Source organism: Callithrix jacchus, chromosome 15, assembly GCF_049354715.1.
Source record: "Callithrix jacchus isolate 240 chromosome 15, calJac240_pri, whole genome shotgun sequence".
Lineage (NCBI taxonomy): Eukaryota > Metazoa > Chordata > Mammalia > Primates > Cebidae > Callithrix > Callithrix jacchus.
The window spans coordinates 18,861,126-18,878,217 of NC_133516.1; the positions used below are offsets into that span (position 1 = coordinate 18,861,126).

General features: G+C 41.5%; 1 pseudogene; it reads right to left on the minus strand.

The window, feature by feature from the left end:
• Positions 1–1,569: 1,569 nt before the first annotated feature.
• Positions 1,570–14,837, minus strand: LOC100409433 (phospholipid hydroperoxide glutathione peroxidase pseudogene; annotated as a pseudogene).
• Positions 14,838–17,092: the final 2,255 nt, after the last annotated feature.

Below are 17,092 nucleotides of genomic sequence, written 5' to 3' on the forward strand. Positions count from 1 at the left end.
AGGGGTGGTTTAGGGTCAAAATCAATAGCCTTTGAGTCATTCCAAGTCCACCTTTACATAGATCCATGCATATACATTCATCTTCTACTGAACCAAGAGTGTGGGTTTTTACTTCCTCCCATTTCGAAAGTCCAGTCCTCATCCTCTCTCTTCCTTGTTAATCTTCTATGTTGATAAATCTTTTTGCTTCCTAAGGTAATTTTTAGTGCGAACTTTTTGTCTTGAACCCCATGTACTTCTGCTTTCACAATTTGTATTAAAGAAGCTCATTTAGTTTTATAGTTTAGACTAACATACATTTATTAAGAGTGAAATATCAGCCAGACATTGTGCTTTATGAAGGTGACTCCTCAATTTATATCTTTAGTGTTTAAAGTTCTCTTCATTTCTAGTCTCACAATTTCAGCTCTCTACGATACATCTCCTAGAATTCCCATCAGCACTGATAATAATAATAAATAATAATATAAAACAACCCTTGTGGTGCCTAAACCCAAATCCTCTCCACATAAGCTTTTTTCACCTTGCATTCTTGTTACTGCATCTACAACTTTTCAGGTTATAAATGTATCTTTAATTGCATGGTTGCCAAATACTGACGATGTTTCTTTCATGATATTTCTCAGACGTATTTCCCTGACAACCACCGATTTTTTTACTGTCTCCATAGTTTTGCCTTCTCCAGAAAGCTGTAAAGCTAGCCTTTCAGACTGGTCTCTTTCACTTCGCAAAATGCATTTAAGGCATTTCCATGTCTTTTCATGGCTTGATGGCTCATGTGTTTTTAGTGCTGAATAATATTTCATTCTATGGAAGTAGTGCAGTGGTATCTTAGTTCCTTCCAAGTTTTGGCACTTATGAATAAAGCTGCTATCAACATTCATGGGCAGATTTTTGTGTGGACATGATTTTTCAATTTGTTTGGATACATACTAACCAGCATGATTGCTGGATCATAAGAGTCATCCCTCAGTCTCATAGGGGATTGGTTTCAGTACCCCTGCAGAACCCAAAATCTATGGATACTCAAGTTCCTTATATCAAATGGCATAAAATTGGCATACGACGTATACACATCCTCCTATATACTTTAAATCATCTCCAGATTACTTATAATATTTATTACAGAGCAAATGCTATGTAAGTAGTTGTTATACTGTATTATCTTTATTGTAGTGTTTTTGTTTTTCCAAATATTTCTAGTCTGCATTTGGTTGAATCTGCTGATGCAAAACCCTTGGATATTGAGGGCTTACTGTATTTAATTTTGTACGAAACTACCAAACTGTCAACCAGAGTATCTGTACCATTGACATCTCCATCAATAATAAATGAGTTATTGCTGCTTTACGTTCTTACCAGCACTTGTTGTTATTAGTGTTTGGGATTTAAACTGTTTTAACAAGTGTGTAGTGGTATCTCGTTATTTTAATTTCCTTTTATTTCCCCCAATTTGTCTTGTTTATTCCCACAAGGCAGCCAGGGGTGGGGGCGCCAAGCCGAGCCCAGCGGACCACGGGACCTTCCTCCGGCGGGGGTGCACGCCGGGTTTTCAGGTCTGCCCCACCATCAGCTGGTTTGCAGGCAGGCCGTCATGGGTGCCAGGTGGAAGGCTCCGGGGGCGAGGGCAGGGGCCTGGACAGGGCCACACACTTGTGGAGCTAGAAATAGCAGGGCAGGTCCTTCTCTATGACCTGCGGTTCCTCCATGGGTCCGCACCGCTTCACCACGCAGCCATTCTTGTCGATGAGGAACTTGGTGAAGTTCCACTACATGGCATTTCCCAGGAGGCCCTTGCCCTTGGGCTGGACCTTCACCCACTTCCACAGCGGGTGGGCGTCTTTCCCATTCATGCAGATCTTGCTGAACATGTTGAATTTGATGTTATAAGCAGAGGCGAACTCTTTGACCTCTTCGTTACTCCCCGGCTTCTGTTTCTTGAACTGGTTGCAGGGGAAGGCCAGGATCCGCAAACCACACTCAGAGTATGGGGCGTGCAGGTCGATAAGCTGAGCATAGTTCACTTCGGTTTTGCCTCATTGGGAGGCCACGTTGGTGACGATGCACGCGAAGCCCTGGTACTTGTCCAGGTTAACCGTGTGCCCGTCGATGTCCTTGGAGGAAAACTCGTGGGTGGAACGCGCACGGCGCCAGTCGTACCCGAACACACACATGGTGCCGGCCAGGCCCGGAGTGGCCAGAGCCCCACAGAGCAGCACCGGCTTCCCGTTATTTTAATTTTCTAATGGCATGTTATGCTTAGCATCTTTTAGTATTATTACATGCCTTTTATATATCTTCTTTGGTGATGTGACTGCTCATATATTATGATATTTTATTTGGGTTGTTTGTTTTCTTATCGTTGCGTTTGAACATGTCTTTCTATATACTGTATACCAGTCCTTTGGAGATATATCTTTTGCAAATAGTTCCCCTAAGTCTATGGCTTACAGTTTCATTCTCTGGCCATGTGTTTCACCGAGCTGTAGTTAATTTTAATAAAGTCCAACTTACCAATTTTTTTCTTTTATAGATTGTGGTTTTGGTGCTGTATCTAAAAAGTTACCACCAAACCAGATTTTCAACGTTGTTTTCCATGAGTTTCCCAGTCTTGCATTTTACATTTGGCTGTATGATCCATTCTGAGCTAATTTTTGTGAAAAGTATAAGGTCTGTGTCTAGATTCATTTTGTTTTGTGAGTGTCCAGTGTCACTTATTGAAAAGACTATTTTCACACATCCTATTGCCTTTGCTCCTTTGTCAAAAGTGAGTTGGCTATATTTGCACAGATTTATTTCTGTGCTCTTTATTCTGTTCTACTGACTTATTTATTTGTTTTGCCAATATTACACTGTCTTGAATACTGTAACATTATAGTAAGTCTTATAGTTAGGTAGTGCCAGCCCTTCAACTTTGTTTTTCTCTTTCAATATTGTGTTGAATTTGCTGAAAGATTCTTTTATCATGAATGTGTATTTGATTTTGTCCAATGCTTTTTCACCATTTATTGATAGGATAATATGATCTTTCCCTTTTTTAGTGTGTGTGCGTGTCTGTGTATAAGTGTGCATATATAAAGTGTGTGTATATATAAAGTGTATATATATGTGTATATATTCTTTAGTGTGTATATATATACAAAGTGTGTTATATATATATATATATATATATATATATATACACTAAAGAAGGGAAAGATCACATTATCCTATCAATAGTATGTGTGTGTGTGTGTGTGTGTGTATATATATATATATATATATATACCAAAATAATCTACATTAGGTATTTCTCCTAATGCTATCCCTCCCCTAGCCCCCCACCCCTGAAAGACCCTGGTATGTGATATTCCCCTCCTTGTCTCCATGTGTTCTCATTGTTCAACTCCCACTCATGAGTGAGAACATGTGGTGTTTAGTTTTCTGTTCCTGTGTTAGTTTGCTGATAATGATGGTTTCCAGCTTCATCCATGTTCCCGCAAAAGGACATAAATGCATCCTTTTTTGTGGCTGCCTAGTATTCCATGGTATATATGTGCCACATTTACTTTCTCCAGTCTATCATTGATGGACATTTGGGTTGGTTCTAAGTCTTTGCCACTGTGAACAGTGGCATGTGCATGTGACTTTACAGTAAAATGATTTAGAATCCTTTGGGTATATATCCAGTAATGGGATTGTTGGGTCAAATGGTATTCCTAGTTCTAGATCCCTGAGGAATCACCACACTGTCTTCCAGAATGGTTGACCTAATTTACACTCCCACCAACAGTGTAAAAGTGTTCCTATTTCTCCACATTCTTTCCAGCATCTGTTGTTTCCTGACATTTTAATGATTATCATTCTAACTGGCATGAGATGGTATCTCATTAATGACCAGTGATGATGAGCTTATGTTTGTTGGCCACATAATACCTTCTTTGGAGAAGGGTCTGTTCATATCCTTTGCCCACTTTTTGATGAAGTTGTTTGTTTTTTCTTGTAAGTTTGTTTAAATTATTTGTAAATTCTGGATATTAGCCCTTTGTCAGATGGGTAGATTGCAAAAATTTTCTCCCATTCTGTAGGTTGCCTGTTCACTCTGATAATAATTTCTTTTGCTGTGCAGAAGCTCTTTAGGTTAATTAGATCCCATTCATCAATTTTGGTTTTGTTGCCATTGCTTTTGGTGTTTCAGTCATGAAGTCTTTGCCCACGCCTATGTCCTGAATTTTTTTTTTTTTTTTTTTGACAAGGTCTCATTCTGTCACCCAGGCTGGAATGCAGTGGTGAGATCACAGCTCACTGCAGCCTTGAACTCCTGGGCTCAAGAAACCCTCCCACCTCAGCCCCCAAATAACTGGCACTACAGGGGCATGTCACAATATCCAGCTAATTTTTTTTAACTTTTTTGTAGAGACAGGGTCTTCCTATGTTTCCCAGGCTTGTGGCCTGTTGATGTGGTGTATTAATTAATTTAGCGAATGCTGAAATAACCTAGAATACCTAAAATAAATCCCACTTGGTCATGAGGTATAATTATTTTTGTATGTTGTTGTATTTCATTTGCTAACAGTTTCTTGAGGATTTTTGCATCTATGTCCATGAGTGTCAACTACCTTGTGATTTATGAATTTTAAAATGTAGTTGTAACTGTGAAGAACTCAGGATGTTTAATTTGTCTTATCCCAGAATGTAGCAAGCTGTGTGGCATATAGGAAGATATTAATAAATGTTCATTCATTCAACTGATCAACTGAAAAAGTAACCACATGATAAGTAAGTGCCTATTTAGATCCCTCTCTGTGTATGAAACTGGGCTAATTAATGGCAACACATGGGTGAATCAAACTAAACGCTGTCTTTATGGATATAACCAGACACTACTTGAGACATGGTTAAATTAGAATTGTTGTAATTATATCTACTCTAAATCTGGAGCCACAGTCAATGTAAAAATTCGCCAAACAACAAGATCCTCTGTTTGAAAGCTAATTCTCTATATTGCAAAGCAAATTTTCAGTAGATAGTCAAGGTATTTAAATAGCACAGATTATAATTGGAACTACATCTATTATGCAAACAAAGGGGTTAAGATATAAAGTTTGTGGCCGGGCGCGGTGGCTCAAGCCTGTAATCCCAGCACTTTGGGAGGCCGAGATGGGTGGATCACGAGGTCGAGAGATCGAGACCATCCTGGTCAACATGGTGAAACCCCGTCTCAACTAAAAATACAAAAAATTAGCTGGGCACGGTGGTGCGTGCCTGTAATCCCAGCTACTCGGGAGGCTGAGGCAGGAGAATTGCCTGAACCCAGGGGGCGGAGGTTGCAGTGAGCCGAGATCGCGCCATTGCACTCCAGCCTGGGTAACAAGAGCGAAACTCCGTCTCAAAAAAAAAAAAAAGAAAAAAGAAATAAAGTTTGTGAGGCTGGTGGATATGGGACTTTAATTTTTTCTTAACTTTTTTTATCAGTCAGTTTAATTTAATTCTTTCCTCCCTGATCAATCTCCTTCCCCACCGACATTTACCTGAACCCCACAATAAACAATGAAGTGGATACTCAAAGTGCGAGTAAAGCACTGGTAGAAAGTGTTTGCAGTAACAAAGGCAGGTCAGATATGTGTTATTGGTTTTTCTATTCAAGTGCAATGCGAAACCTTGTCACAGGAATCTGAGGAACAGAGGCAGAAAACGTAATTCTTTACAAAATAAAAGGATATTGGGTGATCTCAGTCATCTATAAAGATATGTCTGCAGTCATTATGTCATTTATTGAACAAACGTTGACCAAGTTCTTAGTATGTGCCAGGTAGGCCTTATGGTAAGTACATTTGAGATGAATAAACCATGATCTCTATGCCTTCAAGAAACACACAGGCAATTAGGAAAGATAAGATATGCGCATAAGTATAACATAGTGCCTAGTGTAGTACAGGTGATCAATAAGTAATTATTGATATTTAATTTAATCAATTCAATAATTATTTATTGACCATGTATTACTTACCAAACCCTGTTCTAGGGGCTTGGGATAGACCATTGAACCAAACAGACAGACAAAATCCTTGTTCTCAAGTTGCTTCTGTTCTCAAAAGGAAAGAATTTAATGGTACTGAGAGAAAGAAGTTGCTAGAACTCAAATGAGAAATGCAGATGAAATGTTACCAGCATTCTATTGAAAGATGGAATGGTTACGGTGGATGGGGCAGGCCAAGGAATGTCATCCATGCATCACAGTTCCATTTTGTTTTGTTTTCTGTTCTCTTTTGGATATTCAGAAGAAATGTAATCCAAGAAAAAAGGGACAGATGAGTCACAGTCTCCAGTGAGCAAGTGGGTGTGCATGTGTCCTGGATCTTCAGGCACTTTGCTGTATCTATGTGCATTGTACATGTGGCTGGGGCACTAAGGAAGTTGGAGAGTTAGATGAATGCCTACAAACTTTAAGCTGCATGACTCTATAGCATGCAGAGGGAAACGAATGAAGATTGTTAAACAGAAGGATGATGTTATTCAAGGGATGTTTCTGGAAAGATGGATGTGGTAGTGTCATTGAGAACTAAAGAAAGGAATTGGAGGCAAAGGCATATTTAAGTTAATTTAAAACAGCAAAATAGGGTGCATATGGATCTGTTCTAGTCTCAGGACAGAAGCTGAAGTTTGAACCCACGGACTATGCATCAAAGTTTGTGCTCCTGAAGAAAGCCGCCAAAATACTAGAGAAGAATGTTCCCCAAAGGCATTGCTGGTCTTTCCATGTCTACCTTGATATTTATACATTTCCTGAGGAGAGTCTACTTTCTCTGTGGAATGATATTACATAATCACTCAGGAGTCTGACTTCAAGGCCCGCACAATCTATCAATTGCATCACACATGACACAACATCAGGGCTCAGAACAGTGTGTTAAGATGATGACTCTACCTCTGTGCTCACATTTGCCTCCAGGAAAAAGATGAGCACTCTTGTCTCCAAAATATCTAACTTCTTTTCATCTCAGCAGTTGTGGCTGCACCTTATGTCCTTATCACATTAAGCTGAAGAAATAAGAGCCAAGCAGAGGGAATGAGCGGAAGATACCACAGCCTTGCTTAGAGGGGTTAGTCTCAGGAGGGGAGAAAAATCATGAAAATTATTGGGGAGAAAGCAACACTGACAAAGAAGTGACAGACATATAAGTGTCTCCCAAGGGTGCCAAACAGGAACACAGCAGCCAGGGGAAGCTGGGAAATAAGAATAAAAACAAAACATAAAACATGAGGACTAACAACCTTAAAAGACACACACACTCACACAGACGGCTATTGGGTGGCTCCCAGCCATCCCAGTGAAAAGTGTACCAAATTATTAAATTGGCAGATGAAGTGGAAGAACCACCCAGAGCCAGCTTGGGCAGGGCCTCTGACTGTTTCTAAGATAAAGTATCCCGGAGCCTTGGGAGAAAAGACATGGGCATATTTTTGTTTTGTTTTGTTTTTGTTGTGCTTGGTTGTTTTGTTTTGCTAAGGAGGCCTCAGATTTCAACTTCTTTTTCCCATTCTCTTTTTTCCCATGTGCTGTACTACTTAGGAAATACTTTTACCATGAACAGAGGTAAAATTTTTATCACCATCTTAGAGAATGCCATGGCTGAGAACAGTGGAATGTGTAGAGCATGAAATTAAACACCTGGATTGTTTACTCTGTCTTTTCTGTTCCTATTTACGTACTTATGTACATGTGTCCCCTTAGCTGTCATGCTTTTCACTGCCTGGCAAACTCCTATTCATTTTTCTACACTTAACAATTGATTTAATTATCATGAGAACCTTCACTTTCCCTCTCAGGTTAAATTACAGCTGACTTTGTCATTCCGTGTTATTCCATTCCATGTGTATGCCTTCATTCAGTGATTACAAGGTGTTTAATATTTTAAGATTTATCTTTCCCTCTATGTAGACATGAGGGCCAGGGCTATCTGATTCATCTTTGTTTTCCTCATGCAAATAATGCAATCCTTGGTACATGAAGATTGAACAATCTATTTAGGGGCAGACAATATGTACTAATAAAGCAAACAAATGAGCAAATGTGTTGGTCGATCTCTTCCCTTCTCTTCCTGACAGTGCTTTCTGGGGCACTGTGAGGAGCTGCCACTCCCATGACCTATCCTTGTAACTGGCCCCGTGGGAATTTGCCTGGCTTTTGCCATATAGGTCCCCCTCTTTTTTGGCTGGAGAGTGATCAGGCCTGGGTGTTGGTAGTCAGATTCGCCACTGAGTCACAGTGCCTCTAGGGATTGTGGTTCCACTCCATGTGTGAAAGGTCTCTCTGCAGCATTCTTTCAAGATGAAGTTTCTAATTAGCTTTCCCTTATAAGGTGCCAGAGGGGACGGTTGGTCAGCATTAGAGCTTACAGATGGAAAAACAGTGGCCAAGAGACTTTGCCTAAGGCTATTGGGTGGGCTGGAGGCTTATAGTTAACATCTGGTGAGAATTTAATGACTCATTCCCCATTCAAGGTTTTCTCACTCGCCAGTTCTTTTCATTCTGTTGGGCCCTGACCTTAAGAGCATCAAGTTGAATGTGATGTGATTCTACAACTGCACTACTGTTACTGGCTACATTTTGCATCAGTGACAGGAAAACACAGGCTGAGGTGAAGTTGTCTTTAAATGGTTGGAAGAGGACAGACTGCATCTCTGAGTACCGTTGAACCTAACACCTTCGTTTAGGGTTGCTTTACAGAAAACGCATGAGACAAGGCCTAAGAGTTTTCAGAGCAGTCAAGGGATTGAATAATAATTGAATAGAAATAGTACTCAGATGGGTTGTGTCTTTTGATTATTCAAAGGACTTTTGTATACCACTGCATGCAGCCTTATGAAATAAAGTATGTACACACACACACACACACACACACACACACACATCCCTAGGATAAAATTAATAAATGGTTCAGTATTAAAGACTGGAAAAATATAGGTGGAAAACCAAAAAATTGACATATAATGCCATCATCTAGATATAACTAGTGTTAATATTTAGGTGTTTCTCCTTTCTATTTTTATTAAATAACATAGTTCCTAATATAGTAAAAAGTGATAATTAAAATTTTTATTTATGGAGGAGGATCTGAGATAGCAAGATGGCTAGCACAGTGGTACAGGAATGGAAAGAAGCAGTAGTTGTGATCACTTAATGTGTGATCTTGCATAGACCTTAAAATTTCTCTTCGTCCTAATTTTTGCTCCTATAGAAGGGCAGAAAATTTGAAGCGAATGTCAAGGCAAGCTCAAAGCCCTAAGTTGAAAGTTAAACTTTAAGTCCCGAGAATGCATGTGATGAGAAGTTAGTCTACATTCAGCACACAAAGACACCTAAATACACCCTTTAACTTCAGAAACATGGCCAGGATTTTTATGTATTCAGAAACTGTCTTATGAATTAGTTCTTTACCTGATCCACATTCCCTTCATTACACCCGCATTTTCAGGTTGTCGAGGTCTAAGAAAGGACAGGGATGAGATAGCTCAGACAATGGTGAGATGAACAGATCTGCTGTCATTTCAATAAGAAACCAGGCAATGAGGGAAGCATCACATCAGCCATCCTGCTGATGTAGTTAGCTATAGTATAAAAGGCAATTGGCCAGGAACGGTGGCTCACGCCTGTAATCCCAGCAGTTTGGGAGGCCAAGATGGGTGGATCATCTGAGGTCAGAAGTTCAAGACCAGTCTGGCCAACATCGTGAATCCCTGTCTATATTAAAAATACAAAAATTAGCTCGATGTGATGGCACACACCTGTAATTCCAACTACTTGGGAGGCAGAGACAGAAAAATTGCTTGAAACGAGGAGGCTGGGGTTAGAGTGAGCCAAGATTGTGCCACCATACTCCAGCCTGGGTGACAGGGTGAGACTTCATATCAAAAAAAAAAAAAAGGTGCTTTCTGCATTCAAATTATCTCCCATTTAATGATTTGAATATACCTATTCTGTAGGCCTCATACCCTCTCCTCTGATGTCCAGACATCACAACAAGAGAACTCTACCTAGAACAGGCAAAGACTGGAGGAGATGAAAAAATGTCCATTCTGGGTCAAAGGAATGGCTCCTCCTTCAGGGCATACCTCTCCAGACTGAGAAAGCTAGTGGGGGAAGAACAAAAATAAAAAACATCTGGGTTTTCATTTTTGCCTTACTGGCCTGTGGTTTCTTAAGATTTTCTTATCATAAATTGCCCTCTATTTAGGAGAGAATTTTGATTCCGTGGATTCAGAGAGATCAGCTAAGCCGTGGAAGAAAAAGGTAAGGGCTAGTGGCATTCACTTAGTCCTGAGCTGTGAGCTCTGGGCTCTCTCTGGGAGAGGGAGGTTCCTTCTATATACTTCTTAGTGTGTAAGCCAGTCTAAGGTAGAAAAGAAGAAGCTCTCGGGGCAAACGTTCTATCCAGGACATTGGCTGGAACATTCCTTGTCTTGTATCATATTGCGGAATGGCAGCAAAAGCCAGAGAAAAACTCAGGTGTATAACTTGCAGAAATATCCAAACATTGTTGTCTGAACAAAACTCTATTGAGGAACGGTGATGGCGATGATTAAATGATCATAATTACTGCTATTGAGTGCATTCTGTGTGCTACTTCACATGCATTATTCTTTCTACAATCCAGTAAAAACAGATACTACTTCTTCCATTGCACGGAGGAGAAAGATAACGTTCATATAGAACACAAACAACTCACTGAAAATCCCACAGCTAGTTATTAACCAGGACGGAAATGAGGTTTCCATAGCATGTAAAACGCTGTTCATAGTTTTGTATTGGAGTCTTGGGTTTGGTCCATTACAGAGATGCAGGATGCAAATTCTGAAGACTCCTGCAGCTAACATGTCTGGGCTACTGATCCGAAAAGCCCTCACAGGTAGATCTAACTTAACTGGGTACAGCCAGATGGCATTTTGCAGCCAAGGCTGTGAGACTGAAGGTTGGGACCGGGGAGAGGTTCAGGCTTCATGAATTGCAAATAATTTTTCAAGGTATCTTCTTAGGGAAGAAAGAGAGTTGGGGGCCTCAGGACGGTGGGGAGAAGGAGCTGCAGTGGGACCCAATATAGCAAGAGGAGGCCGATAGCTATTTTCTGCCCCGTTAGGGCAGATCACAGCTCACTTATTTTCCTTCAGCCCCAAACGAGTTTTTTTTTTTTTTTTTTTTTTTTTAATTTAGAAAAGAGAGAGATTATCTTTAGACAAAAGTGGCACTAATATCCTGCCACCCTGATTAAAAGCAGGATGAAGATAAAATGATTTCTCTATCCCTCACGGCCTACAAAGCCAAAGCCTCCCAGGGAAATGGCCTTCGCCCAGAGGCAGCCCAGCTCTTCAGCTTTGAAGCTGCCTCTAATCTGTTTGCTTTTGGAGCTCCAATCAGATTTGTGCTTGCTGCCACAGGCTGGCCCAGATAGGCTGCTCACGCTGAGGCTATGGCTGGCTTCCCAGGCGAATAACAATGACAGTTAATTACATCAACCCAATTAGAAGCAGCACCCACCTTGTGCAAGCAAGGCTCACCTGCAGTCTTACCTATGTCTGGCAAACGGCCCCCAGGCCTTAGTGGGGAAGCTGGTAAATTGGGAGGCTAGTTGTTTAGCAGTGACATCCTTCCAGAACCCTCTTTTCTTGGAGATAAGTGAGGGAAATGGAAAAAGACCAATGTCTTATACCATAGTTGGCTAAACAGCCTGCAGATCATAATGGTTTTCAGATTATTCTGCTGGGTAGAAACGGAGTCTTCCCTCAACACTTAGTGGATGATCAGAGGTGGAGCTTTATCAGATTTTGCCTTTGGTAATAAAGCCATGTTTGCCTTGCCTCTAACAGAACACCAAGAACAAAGCCCTCTCTATGGAAGGTGGGAGGTTGACAAGAGAATGTGACAGCTATTTTCCTTGGCTCCACACTCATGTTTTCCAACCTTTACAGGGAATCAGAAGTGCTGGGTTCAAAGGCTAAATCTAACCACCTATTAGCTGCTTACCTCGGGCAAGTTACTTAAACTTTCTGAGCCTTGGTTTTTTTATTTGTTAAGAATGTGTTTAGACCAACTGTAGGGCTGGAGAGCAAACCAGTGACTGCCTGGGAATGAGTCGGGAGGGAATGCTACAAAGGGCAGCACGGGTGCGTGGGAGGAGCAAAGTTCTGTGTGATGATTGCAGTGGTCGTCTCTCAGCTCCACGCATTTGTCAAAACCCGTAGAAGTGAACCTGGAAAGAATGAATTGTACTGTATACAAATTTTAAAAGCAAATAAATTCTAAAGAGTGATTAAAATAAGGGTGAGGATAATAATACAAGATTTGAAAACACCTAGTATAATAAATGGCTCAGATAGGTACTTAAATACATCTCAATTGCTTTCTTTTCTGAGTCTGTGTCCTCATTGATAAAATGAAAGTTAAAATATTACTTCTTAGCATAAAACATATTATCTTTTTCATAAGTATGGTACAATTATAAGATTTTGAATGTAAACACTTTATTGGTAGTCGAGATGTAGCAGTTCATTCATTCATGTTTTTTGTTTTTTTTTTGGTTTTTTTTAAGACAGTCTCACTCAGTCATCAGGCGCCAGGCTGAAGTGCAGTGGCACAACCTCGGCTCACTGCAACCACCACCTCCCGGGTTTAAGCAATTCCCCTGCCTCAGCCTCCCAAGCAGCTGGGACTACAGGCGCGTGCCACCATGCCCAGCTAATTTTTTTGTATTTTTAGTAGAGACAGGGTTTCACCATGTTTGCCAGGATGGCCTCGATCTCTTGACCTCGTGATCTGCCTGCCTCGGCCTCCCAAAGCATTCATGTTTTTTGAATGCCCTTGTTGGGCTAGGCCCTGTGTTGGGCCCTGCTGTTAAAATTTGAACAGAGCCAATCCCTCCCATCCCAACGTAGCTCATAGTCTAGGGAAAGAGACAGTGATGAACACGTGATTGTAATAAATGCCACATGTGTGAAGTTCCAGTAGCTATAGATGTACATCGAAGAGAACTCTAATGCAGACTTGGAGGACCAGAGAAAACTACTTGAAAAAAATGTTACCTAAAATGAGACATGGAAGGCAAGTAGAAGAAAAGCCCAAAAAGAAACACAGAAAGAGGAAGGGTTTGCAGGCTGACAAGACTATAGAGAAAGCTCTAGAAGGGAGGAAGAACAAGGCTCATTCAGGAACAAAGCATCTTTCAGTCTGGCTGGGGCCAGGGATGGTTCATTCTGAAAATTCAAGCCTTAGACAGGGTGTTGGACCAAGTGACCACTAGAGAGCCTTCCACAATTATGTACCATGGGTACATAATTTCATAAAGACTCTTGGCTCCTTCCTTGTATTCATTTGTAGGTAACTGGGTCTCAGCCCTTTGCTTTTCCTTAGGTATTTGGATTAGAACTTAGGAGAAAGTCTCTCTATTGAGCAGTATGACCTTGTATGTTCCCTGTGTCTGCCTCTGCATAATCACCCAGGTTCCAGCCTGCAATCTTCACCAGCATATAGAAGGTGACAGGAGAGGATTCAAATCCTCTAAGCTGCTAGATGATGTCAACCCAATTGCCAGAGACAGCACTATCTGAATGGCAATGCCCCTCAGGTATCTGCACCTGTGTGGATCTGGGTGGAATTCTTTGATGTGACATTTGACTGGCAGAAGATCTGCTCCTCCCTGCCTCTTTTGTCCCCTTCTGAAAAGGAAGCGGTATCAGCAGCAGGGCAAAACTTCAGACGATTCACAAACAGCCACTTTCTCCAGCCCCAGCCCCTGAACCACAACAACCTCTGCCTCTAACCTCCTTAGTTCCTCCTTTAAAACCCTGAGACCTCCTCACAATCTAGACTGTGGGCCTGGCCCCTGCCGTATGCTTTATCTGTTCTGGTTGTTGAGAATATACTGGTTGTTACAGCATGTAAATATCACGTCTTTGGAGGACAGAGGACAACTGACCAGATGACTACCCTGGGAAAATCATTTTCTTTTTCTGGGTGGCTATGACTCAATGAAAATAAAAAAGGATTATCATAATGAAAATGTAGAGTTACCAGTTTTAGTCATTTCCAAGGTCTCTTCCACTCTTAACACTCTATGATTATGTAAACTGTGAAGAAATTCAGATTTCCATATCTGAGGTCTGAGTAGTGAGTGCTCATCCAAAGAAAGGAGTAAATAGTCTGCATCTGGATATGAGTAGGAACTTCTCCGAATCTTAGATTAATAGAAGCGCAGAGCTGGGAGTGACATGGAGTTCACACAGCAGGACTTTTCCGATGCGTTCTGCAAAGCTCTAGGAAGACCCAGGAAAAAGATGAGAAGGGGGTAGAAGACAGGGATCCAGATTTTTGAATCTTGCTTCATTCCAAGAAGCTCTGACCTTTCCTGCTTTATACAGTGATAGTCTGCCTAAAATTTTGTTTGACAAAATATTTCTGGTTCTGGGGGATAAATCCTAAAAGTCTTTTATCCTCACTTGACAACTTACTCTCAGCAGAGCCTTGAGTATTTACCTCCCAACCTCTCTGAGCCTCAGTTTTCTTGTCTATAAATGGAACCAATCGTACTGGCTCTCAAGGTTTTGGAGCAGCACAAAGCATCCAAGAAAATGACTAGCATGAATTAGGAGTTTGATATCTGTTAGTTGGATCTCAGTCCAATTTATGATTACTTCCTTAACGTGGAAACCAGTTTCTCAGAGCTGTTCTGTGAAGATTGAAGAGGTTGGTAATCACATAGAGATACATATGAGCACACACACACACACACAGATGCACACACGCAAACCGGGAACTGCCAAGAGGACATTTTAACAGGGACAATTACATCCGCAACACTTGCCATGGCCGCACTACCAAACAAGGAGACAACAGCAAAATCCTATTCAACCACAACGGCAGAAGCAGATGGTTCTGATAATCACCGCAACACCGTGAATTTGGTTACTGCAGAATAACTCTCTGACCTTACTGGGCACTGTTTCCACACAGTAGCTCTACAGGGGAAGTTGAATAACCGGTCTTGTTCCTCACACTCAGGGTGTGGCAGCTGTAGTGCTTGAAGTGTCTGTTTCAAATTTAATCATCCGTTCCCTTCCACACTCCCCATGTACCCTAAAATGGTGGCCAACTTGTTGCGCCCACCAGAGACGGCGTTGCAATAGGCAGAAAGTTGTGCGCCTGGTGAAACTACTTTCCATTTCCGAAAACATGATACTTTTCTAAGTGCAGCAGCCTAGAACTTAGATCTGTCTTCTCTTAAGCCTTCTGTTCTCATATGACTAATTCCAGAATCCGCCCACTCTGGGGGCCATTAAGCGGGTACCAGGAAAGATTTCCAGGCAGTGTTCTCGTCACAAATTGTATCAGCGCAGGTCTTTGTAATCAGATGGGGATTGACTCTCTTCCAGGCTGCCAGGGAAATATATCCCTGGGCTGAGGTTCAATCCTAGCCCTGTAACTAATTCACTGTGTCAGCTTAGCTCAGTCACCTGCCTTGTGTATGTTTCCTCACATATGGAATTCTCATGTTTCTTGTACGTACTTTTTCCTCAGTTGGAATTTGCACAATGTTTGTCTTTTCCTTGTTACTGTTTCTTGCTTTCGGACCCTGTCTATCAACAAATTTGGATTCTAGTTTATACTTGTCATTGGCTCCTAGACTTTGAGAGTACAATTACTTACAGTAAGTCTCAAAGAGTATTGAAACTAATGCCTTCATTTTTCACTTGGAGAAAATAAGAATTAGAGTAATTTTCTGGGTCTCCCAAATGCTGAGTGATTAAGCTAAAATTTGTGACTTTCAGTCAATCGCCCTTTCCAATGTGTTTGTTCACTTTTTCATTTAATTGTGTGTACATTCATTAATTACTCATTTAATTAATTCTTATGCATTTCTTCTCTGTGTCATGTAATGTTTTAAACTGTGGAAATATAGCAATGAATGAAATCCCTGCCTTAGAAACTGTATTCTGGGCAGAAAGAGGCAGTCAATAAATCAAAGAAGTTAGGTTACACATAAGTAGGATGTTAGATTGAAAAAATTAAGTGGAGACAGGGAGTGAGAATGCCAACTGCCAGGAGTTCAGTTGTAGAGAGAGGTCATGGGAGACCTCCTCAGGAAGGCGATGTTTGATCTCAGCTTGATAGACATGGAGAATGAGCCACACACGCACCTCAGGGAAAAATGGCTCAGGCATAGCAGACAACAGTAATTGCAAAGCCCTGAGGCTGGAGCATGCTGGGTAACAGCATCTTCTAGGAAGAGTAAGGAGGCCAGTGCCACTGCAGCCAATCAAGTAAGTTTGCAGGAAGTAGGAACAGAGACGTAGCTGTCTCAGGTGGCTGTTCCAATGACTTAGCCAATGAGATGGAAAACCCATGAAAGATGTTTGAGCAGAGGAATGACATACGCTAATGTATGTTTATGAGGATTCCTCTGGCTTTTTGGTTGAGAATATACCAAAAGAGGACAAGAGTGGAAGCAAAAAGAAAAGCTGGGAGGATACTGCAGTAATTTAGCAGAGAGATAGATGATGCAGGCTAGGACCAAGACGGTGAGAGTGGTGATGGCACAAAGTCCACTACCATGGACGGCAGAGAAGATGGACATAAACTCAATAATCAGGGGTGTGAGAAAGGTCATGGGAGGGGAAGGAAGGGAAGGTCTGGAATACTCTGCAGAGAGATTGAACTCAGCCTAGGAGTACCTGGTAACAGGGAAGGCTTCCTAGAAGAAGAAATATTCCAGACCTAAGTCACTACATCATGTAGAGTGACCAACTGTCCAGGTTTGCCCAGGATTATTCTGGTTTTGAGGCCCCTCAGTCCCAGGGAAAGTGTGATGGGTGGCCACCATCATCATCCACTGTCAGAGTTTCCTGGCGAAGCCAGAGTGATGGTGAGAGGATGAGAGTGTTCTCAGCAGAGAGAAGAGAATGTAACATCCGAGAGACAAGAAAGGGCCATGCCGAAGGGTAGGGAGTAACAAGGGGGGAAAGTGGCAGCATGCAGGGTTGAGGGGGTAGAGGGTGCCAGTGTGACAGTGTAAGCCAGAAGATCTCTGGGATCTGTTTCTACATCAGTGGAAGGGTTTTAAGC